Genomic DNA, 12,614 nt, shown 5'->3' on the forward strand with positions numbered 1-12,614 from the left:
TACCATTAGAAAGAGGCTGCACAAATTTGATATACATGGGAGGTGTGCCAGGAGGAAACCTTTGCTGTCAAGAAAGAACATCAGGGCAAGACTAAAGTTTGTCAATGAACACCTAGGCAAAGACCAGCACTTCTGGAACAATGTGCTCTGGACAGATGAGTCAAAGGTAGAGCTATTTGGCCACAGTACCAGAAGACATATTTGGCGAAAACCAAAGACAACATTTGACCACAAGAACCTGATACTAACTGTAAAGCATGGTGGTGGAAATATTATGGTTTGGGGCAGCTTTGCTGCATCAGGGCGTGGGCAGCTCACCATCATAGAATCCACTATGAATTCTTCATTGTACCAGAGGGTGCTTGAGGATAATGTGAGGCCATCTGTCGGAAAGTTGAAGCTCTACCGAAGGTGGACCTTGCAACATGACAATGACCCTAAACATACCAATAAATCCACCAAGGAATGGCTGAAAAGAAAGAAATGGAGGGTTCTGGAATGGCCAAGACAAAGCCCGGATCTAAATCCCATCGAGATGTTGTGGGGGGATTTGAAACGAGCTGTGCATGCAAGAAACCCCTCAAACATCACACAGCTGAAAGAATTCTGCATGGAGGAGTGGGCAAAAATTTCTCCCAGTGGATGTCAGAGACTGGTAGACAGTTATAAGAAACGCTTACTTGAGGTTGTTTCTGCCAAAGGGGGCAATACCACCTATTGGAGCCAAGGGTGTATTTACTTTTTCCACATGCAAAATTTGCATTTATGTTTATTTAAATTATACAATGGACTACAAAATGTAAATGTTTCATGATATTTGTTATATTATATCACCTTTATCTATCAATATTGTTGAAATGAAGATCAAATAGCTGAATGTTGAAATATGTTAAAAAAGTCAAAACTTTACATGGGGTGAACTTACTTTTTCACGTGACTGTATACATATGGTTGTGGGGTGAACATAAAATATTGAATGAAAGCGAACCGCAGTTTTACATTCACTTTCACACCAATTAACTCATTCTGCCCACCTTATCACACTCACCGACTGTGCGTACCCCTTAAATAACCACGAAATCTTCTGATTATTCAAATGTTCACGAAATGCGAAATCTGTAAGATAAAAAGTAGAAAGATATTTTTCACACAGAATTGTTGAATTCCATAAAACGTCATGCACTTAAACAGCTTCAATTCTGAATCTTTTCGGCATAAAAAACGACGCCTTAGTAACAAACAAGTGCCATGTGTGTCATTGTTATTGAACGTTTGATCCATTTTCACAGGCCAGAAATATGGGGATGGCGGGGAGAGGAGTAATCAACCTGATCGGGCCTTGCACGGATTACGTTGTAATAATAATTATATAAACGATTAATCAATAAAATCCTGAACGAGCGAACAATATAAATGATGCCGGTTCAAAAAGTTCTACGACGGAGGATTCATGATATGTATTATGTATTTTTTATTTCTTTATTTTATAAGCATACATGTCCTTTGTAGGAAAAATATGGAAATGTGTTTTATTTATTTTACCCCTCAATTTTGGGTGTTTTGTACTACAATTGCGAGCACCTCCTTCATTCAACTTTAGTAATGGCCCTTGTACATGCTTAGGGGAATTGTCCCATATTTGGTTGCACATTGAAGTTGGTTGCACATTTTTACAAATCGTTTATTCCAGAAGTTTCTGGTCCAATTTTTGTCATCAAGCAGATTTTTTTTTTTGTATACAAAGTCTAGGCACGTGGAAGAGCCAGAACACAGAACGTATCAGGACACAACATAAAAAAGGAAGAGCAGAATGAAGGGGGAAACGCCAACATCAGGGCCACGGGAGAAAATAGACAGAAACGGACAAACAAGGCATACGGGTAATGATGAGGGGCAGGGGAGAATGCAAGGGGTGGTAAAGATGAATACAAAGCAAATAAAAATAAAAATTGAGGTGTGCCAGTTGTTAAAGGGTGAGGAAATGATCAATGGTTTTGGATGGGAATGATCTGAGATGGTGGTGAATGAACAGCTGTCATGAAGACTTGGAGGGAAGGATGAGATTGAAGAGAGTTTTGAAGTTGGTTCCACAGGTCAGGAAAAAGAGGAACAGTTGAATGGAGGTGAGCATGGGCTTTCTCTCTGTGTGTGTGTGTGTGTGTGTGTGTGTGTGTGTGTGTGTGTGTGTGTGTGTGTGTGTAAGTTGTTCTTGCCAGCTATCCCTACAGGTGGGCCTCAGGAGATGGAACGGAGATCTACCAGGTTGCAAAGTATGCACCTCCATTAGTGTGTGTGTGTGTGTGTGTGTGTGTGTGTGTGTGTGTGTGTGTGTGTATGTATATATATATATATACTGAAACGCAAAAGAAACTTACCACTTGTTTGAAATGTAATAAAATTGTAACAGTTCAAAATAAAACAAACCAACAATTGCTAATTGAAACATTGGCATTTTATTGATGACATGTCAAGTTTTTGACCAAGATACACCATCTCATCAGTTTGTTCTACAGTACAGAACAGCACAGGGTGCAATGCCAGTCCCCTTTCAATAGCGTGTGTGGCCACCATTGTTTTGGATACAGGCAGTGCATCGTCGGCGTATACTGCCTACCAGTCTTTGGATGGATTGCTGCTGGATTCAGTCCAACTCAGTCCTCAATGTCTGAAGCAGCTCTGCCCGTGTCCTGGCCCTGCCAACTACGCGTCTCCCAAGCTCATCCCACAGGTGCTCTATGGGATTCAGGTCAGGGGAGAGCGCAGGGCACTGCATGGTGTTGATGTTCTCGCCTTGGAGAAATGCAGTGGTAAAGCGAGCAGCATGGGGATGAGCGTTGTCATGCTGAAAGGTTCTCAGTTCTGGGTGGTCTAGCAGGAATGGCAGCAGATGAGGTCGCAGGATGTTATCCACATACCGCTGGGTGTTAAGATTCCCATCCACAACCACCAGTGGCGTCCTGTACCGGCCTGATATGGCGGCTCACACCATTACACTTGGGCCACCCCACCTGTTGGCCTGACGCACGCAACAATCGGCATATCGCTCGCCAGTTCTTCTCCAGACACGCTCACGCCCATCAGGACTGTCCACACAGAACCTTGACTCATCGCTGAAAGCGACCTCGTTCCACTGCGCCAAGGTCCACCGCTGATGCTGCTGGCACCATCTCTGTCGGTTGCGGCGATGGGCAGCCGTCATCACGGGGCCTCTGTATGGTCTTCTGGCAGGCAGACCATAGTCATGCAGTCGTCTTCGTGCAGTATCATTGGAAATCCGTGGGTTTGCACGCCCCGGAGTTTCTGCCGCAGTGCGGGATGCTGGATGGAATCGATCCCGCAGGTGACTTCGGACCATCTGCCTGTCCTGCCTTGCAATGGTGACTCTTGGCCTCCCTGATCGAAGTCTGTCATCTGCAGAGTTGTGGAGGGTGTCTCTGTCCACCAGGTCCGATATCGTCTGGTGTGAACAGCCAAGGCGACGTGCCACCTCACGGTAGCTCAGTCCACCTTGCAGCATGCCCAGGGCACGCTGCCGTTGATCCCTTGACAATCGTGACATGTTGATTGAAATGCCCATTTTGCACTGGCCTTTTTAAAGCCAATATCAAGACATCACGTGCAGCTCATTAAAATCATCCTGTACCCCTTGGCTAATCACTGACAGTCAAAACGGCTGTTCAATAGCTGTGCTATGAAGTGACCATTGAAGGTTCAAGTGACCATCCGTGACCGTTTTGTCTGACAGTGAGGACACTATTGTCCCCACAAATAAGTTCACACATTTACTACATGCAGTGTTATTGTTGATATTTAAAGGTTTCAAAGGTGGTAAGTTTCTTTTGCGTTTCAGTATATATATATATATATATATATATATATATATATATATATATATATATATAGGGTGAGCCAGAAATATGGTTATTTTTAACAATCGTGTAAAGGTAATAAAAAGTTGTATTTCAAAAAATATTTTTACAAGAAAGTGAATTACATAACATGCCATTTATTTTTGGAAAGAACATCTCGGAGATGCATACCATTTCATCCAACACATTCCTCCAATCTTGGACGCCAATTATTCATGACGTTCTGCAACATGGCCACGTCAATATCATTGATTTCGCATCTGATGTTTTCCTGAAGTTCATGAAGAGTTTGTGGACGGTTAACAAACACTTTGTCCTTCAGATATGACCATAATAAATAATCACATGCAGTCAAATCGGGTGACCTCGCTGGCCATTGAATATCGTCGTTTCTGGAAATGACATGCTTTGGAAAGAGCGCCCTTACAGTAGTCATGGACATTCTGGCAGTGTGTGAGGTTGCACCATCATTGGGCTCACTTCTGCAAATCTGTTTAATTCTCCAGCGAGGAAGGCATTCTCCAGCGAGGCATTTCGGTTATGGTTCTCAAAGAATTAAGGCCCTATGATGCTGAACGATGAAAGTGCACACACACCACACTGTGACTTTGGGTCTGTGTAACGGTTTCGTGTGCATTTCTCTTGGGTTTTTGGCTGCCCAAAAACGAGTATTTTGCTTGTTGACATAGCCACACAGATGAAAATGTGCTTCATCAGACATGAACAAATTGTTAGCAATGTTTTGGTTTTCATTTCCGTCCATAAATGAAAGCATTCCCTCACAAAAATTATTGTGGGCAATCTCATCATCTTGGCTTAATGCCTGGACAGTTTCAATTTTATTGGGATAAAAGTTGAAATCCTTATGCAATATGCGGCATAGTGACATGTGAGAAATTCTTTAGGCTGATGCATGCTTTCAGCTGGAGCGATGCGGACTTCTCAAAACTGACTCCCTTACACGCTCAATGTTTTGTGTCGTTTTTACTGATTTGGGTGCTCCCGGCGGTTTCTCTTTTAAAGTTGAACCGGTCCTCTCAAACTTCTGAACCCATAACTTGATAGCACGAACAGACGGCGCATTTCCATGACGTTGAAATTGAAATGGAGTTTGAATTGACGTTGTGCAACATAGTCAGGTTCACTATGTTTTTTCGTTCAAAATTTTGGTAGATTAGCAAAACTATACATTTTTGGAATATTCAGAGCATGTTATAGGTAGTATCAGATTGAACTATAAGTCCTATACACAGGATCTACGAGGTCTATACCGTTCAGGAATATGCTTTTACAGATCTTCATCACTGTCCTGAGTGTCATTTTCGCAAAGGTGTCTACGCAAATGTAAACATTAATTTTTGGATTCCTCATGCTCTGAATATATTCCAAAAATGTATAGTTTTGCTAATCTACCAAAATTTTGAACGAAATTATATTTGTTAACATAGTGAACCTGACTAACAGTTGCACTATCATTATTCTTGTAGAAAGCTATGATAGCAAAAGCGCGTTCTTCACCCGATCAGTTCCACATGGTCAATCAAGTGTTTTGCCTGCAAAAAATAAGACTGAATCAGTAAAAAATAGAAATAATAAAAATGCATGTTATGTACTTCAATATCATGAATGGATTTATTTTGAAATACAATTTTTTATTTCCTTCACACAAATTTCAAAGATGACCATATTTCTGGCTCACTCTGTATATATATAAATATATATATAAATATATATATACGTATATATTAGGATGGTTCTTTAAAACGAAAGTTAGAGAAGTCATGCTCCTAACACTTACAAGTTTTTGTATGCATGAGAAAACCCTTGGGGTGAAACTTTAAGCAATGTGGCCTAAATTTAGGGGTTGCACACAGAGTTTGTAATTTCACATATTTGGCTGGCATAAATGTTTGGAGTTGATTATTTCTTCTCCACTGCTATACTTGTGATTTTGACCATTACAGTTGACCTTGACCTTCTATATACTTCACATTTTGAAGTTGTTTTTAAGTTAATTGAATACAGTACAGCTGTACTCTGGTGTATGCAGTTGCTCTCATTGAAGAGTACAATCGTCTCCTGACAAGGGATTAACAGCAAACCCAGAATCTGCTTAAAGTTGTGGCAGAACGTCGCAAGAGGTTTCCCGATTGCAGGAAATCAACGCTTATTGAGCACAAAGCTTATCGGGAACAAACATTGGGTGGCAGGCAACCATGAGTCTATGTGCAACCCCAAAAACTTGATGTGTTCCAAAAATATTTCACAGACAGATGTTTTACCTCAATAAAAAATATATTAAAGGTAAGGAGTAAAACAATTTAAAATTTTTTTTTTGACATGTTGCTGGGAACCATCCTAATATATATATATATATATATATATATATATATATATATATATATATATATATATATATATATATATATATATATATACTGTATATATATATATATATATATATATATATATATATATATATATATATATACAAACACACACAAATGCATACATATATGTATATATATATATATATATATACAGTCACGTGAAAAAGTAAGTACACCCCATGTAAAGTTTCGACTTTTTCAACATATTTCAACATGCAGCTATTTGATCTTCATTTCAACAATATTGATAGATAAAGGTGATATAATATAACAAATATCATGAAACATTTACATTTTGTAGTTCATTGTATAATTTAAATAAACATAAATGCAAATTTCGCATGTGGAAAAAGTAAGCACACCCCTACATTTATCACTACTTCAAATACCGAAAATTAGAATCAGGTGCATCAGCTCAGGTGCAAATGATTAGAACATTGTTAGAGAGGATCTTGGAGGAACCTGTCTTATTTAAACCTCAGACATTTAGTTTGGTTTGTTCTTTGTTGTTGAAGTGTGCGGCACCACCATGCCTAGATCAAAATAGCTCTCTGAGACCTTCATAAAGAAGGTTATAGATGCCTATGAGTCTGGGAAGGGATTTAAAAAGATCTCCAAACAATTTGACATCAATCATTCGACTGTCCGGAAGATCATCTGCAAGTGGAGAAGATTCCAAACAACTGCCAACTTGTTCAGGCCAGGCCGCCCCAGCAAGTTCAGCCCGAGAGCAGACCACAAGATGCTGAAAGAAGTCTCTAAGAACCCCGGAATGTCATCACGGGACCTACAGGTAGCTCTTGCCACTTTTGATGTCAAAGTGCACGAGTCTACCATTAGAAAGAGGCTGCACAAATTTGATCTCCATGGGAGGTGTGCCAGGAGGAAACCTTTGTTGTCCAGAAAGAACATCAGGGAAAGACGAAAGTTTGCCAATGAACACCTCGGCAAAGACCAGCACTTCTGCAACAATGTGCTCTGGACAGATGAGTCAAAGGTAGAGCTATTTGGCCACAGTACCAGAAGACATGTTTGGCGAAAACCAAAGACAGCATTTGACCACAAGAACTTGATACCAACTGTTACGCATGGTGGTGGAAATATTATGGTTTGGGGCAGCTTTGCTGCATCAGGGCTGGGTAGCTCACCATCAAAGAATCTACTATGAATTCTTCATTGTACCAGAGGGTGCTTGAGGTTAATGTGAGGCCATCTGTCGGAAAGTTGAAGCTCAACCGAAGGTGGACCTTGCAACATGACAATGACCCTAAACATACCAGTAAATCCACCAAGGAATGGCTGAAAAGAAATAAATGGAGGGTTCTGGAATGACCAAGTCAAAGCCCGGATCTAAATCCCATCGAGATGTTGTGGGGGGATTTGAAATGAGTTGTGCATACAAGAAACCCCTCAAACATCACACAGCTGAAAGAATTCTGCATGGAGGAGTGGGCAAAAATTTCTCCCAGTGGATGTCAGAGATTGGTAGACGGTTATAAGAAACGCCTACTTGAGGTTGTTTCTGCCAAAGGGGGCAATACCACCTATTAGAGCCAAGGGTGTACTTACTTTTTCCACATGCGAAATTTGCATTTATGTTTATTTAAATTATACAATGGACTACAAAATGTAAATGTTTCATGATATTTGTTATATTATATCACCTTTATCTTTCAATATTGTTGAAATGAAGATCAAATAGCTGTATGTTGAAATATGTTGAAAAAGTCAAAACTTTACATGGGGCGTCCTTACTTTTTCACGTGACTGTATGTATATACAGTATGTATATATGTATATACAGTATGTATATATGTATACACATATGTATATATATATATATATATATATATATATATATATAGATATATATATATAGATATATATATATATATATGCATGGCTACAATACTGGGTACACTAAGTGTTACATCTGAGTGGAAAAATAAAGTTTCAGGAAACAGTAAGTATGCTGTATTATGTTGTTCTGTATATATTGGAGTATCCAAGTTTGAAGTATCAGACCTGGTACATGCTTCGTTGTCACCAAAATGAAAACGAGAGTGCACTTCGCACACTGGATTTGTGCATAACGCAGCACCGGAGGACACGGACACGAAAACAAGTTCTGACGTATCCGTAAACGTGTGGTCGTCTGCCAGCAAGTGACTGCTTTGCTATCACAACAAAAGGGACCGCATTCCACATAATCAAGTTTCGAGTAATGCGAGGTTTCTTTTTCTTTTGCTGGGTTGTGATTCGTGGGGGCGGACACAAAAAAAATAGGACAAGTACACATACATTCAAAGTACACCGCCCCCATGCCAAATAATTAAATATCCTACAGCGCGGCATTGCTGGGGCGCCTATGGCGCCCGGCAATACCGCAGTGCACCTCATAGAGGCTGCATTGGGAGGGAGAGGTGTACGCTAATTGATTGATTAATTGTAGAATTAAAATCAATAAAAGATTATCACAAATTATTTTCTTATTCAATTGGCTAATAGCATAACTAAACCACTCGTGCTTCATCCGAAGATGTATCTTTTAGAAATTTAATTAAATAAGTCATAAATAAAAAATTAAATATTTAATTGATTCACCAATAAATAATTAATCGATTAAATGATTAATCAATAAATCAAAAATATCCTTGATAGCCACATCACTTGGTCACTGTCATGTCCAAATATTAGCTTCCCAGCTCAAAAGGTGCCTGAGATATTGGCCAAATGAGAAAGAAAATAAATAAATGATTAATAATGAAAATAAATAAATAATAATCATTTAAAAATTGCATTATCAATCAATTCGGTCACAGAATACATAAACCACCACCATTTCATCAGAATCTGTAACTGGGAAAAGAAAAAAAAAAATTGTCATTAATCAAATAATTAAATAATTAATCGATTAATTGATTAATTGATTAATTAATAATTGATTAATCAATAAATCAAAAATATCCTTGATAGCCACATCACTTGGTCACTCATGTCCAAATATTAGCTTCTGAGCTCAAAAGGTGCCTGAGATATTGGCCAAATGAGAAAGAAGATAAATAAATGATTAATAATGAAAATAAATAAATAATAATCATAAAAAATTAAATTATTAATCAATTCGGTCAGAGAACAAATAAACCACCACCATTTCATCAGAATCTGTAACTTTAAAAAAAAAAAATTTTTTGTCATTAATCAAATAATTAAATAATAAATAAATAAATAAATAAATAATAATCATAAAAAAATTAAATTATTAATCAATTCGGTCAGAGAACACATAAACCACCACCATTTCATCAGAATGTGTAACTTAAAAAAAAAAAAAATTTAGTCATTAATCGAATAATTAAATAATCGATTAATTGATTGATTAATTAATAAATCAAAAATAGCCTTTGCAGCCAAATCACCTGGTCATTGGCATGTCCAAATATCAGCTTCCTAACTCAAAAGGTGCCTGAGTTAATGGTCAGAAGAGAAAGGAAATTTAATTAATTAAATAAGTGCTTAATTAATCGCTAATAATTAAATAACTCCTCAATTTATTGATTAATCAAAAAACAAAAAATACTGTTTTTGACAAAGGACTTGCTCACTATTGTGCCGAAATTTCAGCTTCCTAGTTCAAAGGATGGCTGAGATATCCCCCGGACAAACAAACAAACAAACAAGAAAGCAAGAAAACAAACAACCAGAGTGAAAACTGAGTACTCCCTTTCAGCGTCCGTCACTGCCAAGCCCCCTTCGGTGCCCGGCAATGACGATTTGCAATACCTGGAGATGGCATAGGAAAGGTGCGGTGTACAACAAACAAGAAAACAAGAAAACAAACGAGAGTGAAAACTGAGTACTCCCTTTCAGCGTCCGTCACTGCCGAGCCCCCTTCGGTGCCCGGCAATGACGATTTGCAATGCCTGGAGACGGCATAGGAAAGGTGCGGTGTACAACAAGATTATCGCGAAAAAAAAAAAACTTTCTGATTTATCGATTGAATAAGCATCAAGGGTATTCTTCTTAATGTATTTCTTAACCTACATACCTAGTAAAAAATGGTAATATATATATATATATATATATACACACACACTGCACATATACTGTATATTTATATATGTATATATATATATATATATATATATATATATATATATATATATATGTGTATATATATATATATATATATATATATAGACACATACATACATATATATATATAATTATATATATATATATATATATACGTATATATATATATATATATATATATATATATATATATATATATATATATATATATACATTATACATATACATACACAGATATTAAAAAATATATATATATATATATATACATACATACACACACACAAACACACACACACACACACACACACACATATATATATACATATTGTCCTGTGCGTAGCTAGTTCAGACCAGCCTTGGACAAATAGCCAAGACAGTTTTACTCCTGAGGAAACCAGCTGAATATATAGCGGTTATTTTTGGCGTGCGCAGGAGGGAAGAGATGCGAGGTATTTATCTCACGAAACACACGGGTTTGTTCCAAAACCACAAACAAGTAAACACAACAAGGAAATTCAACAAATATGATTTAATGAAAATATATCAAAAAATTAAATAAAGGCTGAGGTAAAACTTCATCCTATTTTGAGGGACCCTCCACATAGTCTCAAAATCACACAAGGGAAATATAATATGAAAATTAAACCCCTTCAGCCGGCACTTAGCTTGGCGTCCCAACGAGTACCTTTAGGAGCTTAGCGGCTGTTAAAACTGGGATAGCCACTCATGCAGGAAGCGCTCCAAAATGGCGGCGTCGAACACCGTGCGTCAAAGGCACTACAAAGCGTGAGGCTAGCAGATTCGACGGCCTCCTTTTGATTCTCTACCATCAAGTGCAACGTGGCCTTCAGCTTTCAAGAGCCCAGCGGTCATCGCAAACCTCCTGCAAAACATTGCTGACGCGGCAAAGAGTTCCTCGCTTCGCAAAACTCTCCCAACACAGTCAGCACATGATTGTCCACGATCAGAACAAAATGGCCCCTTCTTCTCCGAGCAAGAACCAGCCGAGAGAGAGCCAGAGAGAGACGCGCTCTTCTCCCTCCTCTTCAGAGCCAATCACCGAAGTCCCTCCCAGTTCGCCCCGCCACAACCTCTGGGCTAATCATGCCCCTCAGGGGCGTGGCCTGTTTCCTATGGTCCTGTAGAGGCGGGGATTAACCTGATCGGCAATGTTTGGGTTCTGTCGGCGGTTATTGTCTTTAAACGGAGGTTTTGCATGACCGGCCATGGAAATGTAAAACGTAAAGCAAAAGTCACAGAGGGAAATCACATACTGGGGAAAACTAACCTTAATACCTAACTAATTATCACTGCTTCACCTCTCATGTGAAGACACACAACCAATCTTAAGCTATAGTCTCCTTACTTAAGTACATCGAGATTTCTCCGATGCGTACATTGCTACGATTATACAGTCCTACCTTTATTTTGCGATGGGATTCCTTCATCTACCGCCATAAACGTGACAATATATATATATATGTATGTGTATATATATATATATATATATACACACACACATACACCACCAGTCAAAGGTTTAGGTACACCCAACATAATGCGTTTGATGTGCAAAATGAGCATAAGATCTCACACTCATCTCACACTCAAAATCTCACACTCAAAATGAGCATAAGATCATAAGATCTCATCTCACACTCTTACGATGTCTCTCCGAAAAGACCGACTGGACAACCCTCCCATCCACTTTCTGAATAATCCTCTCCAAGAAGTTCTGTCACTCAAGCTTTTGGGTCTCACGATCTGCCATGATCTTTCCTGGGAAAACCACATTTCCATTTCCAAGCTTTATTGGGTGGTAGTTTCACACAAACATTGCCTTTACTTTTTCATTTACCCTCGTATATTGTGCTTCAATACATCTTTCTTTAATATACACATATACCTATACATATACAGTATATATACGCACATATACTTATACAGTCAGGGCCAAAAATATTGGCACCTTTGTACTTTTTTCAAATAACTCAATATTTTCTCGAAAAATAAGTTGAAATTAGCAACGTATTTGGTCTCCACAATTCTTTATTTCACTGTTAATATCACAGAACCTTTGTTTTTGATTCAGAACGTAACATATCCTTTTAAATCAGAAAACATAAAGAAATGGCATTGACAAAATTATTGAAACCCTTGACTTAATATTTGGTAGCACAGCCTTTGGACAAAATAACTGCAGTCAAGCGCTTCCTATAGCCATGAACGAGCTTCCTACACCTCTCTACTGGCAGTTTGG

Source organism: Myxine glutinosa, chromosome 2 (assembly GCF_964187855.1).
Source record: "Myxine glutinosa chromosome 2, kmMyxGlut1.1, whole genome shotgun sequence".
NCBI classification, from domain to species: domain Eukaryota; kingdom Metazoa; phylum Chordata; class Myxini; order Myxiniformes; family Myxinidae; genus Myxine; species Myxine glutinosa.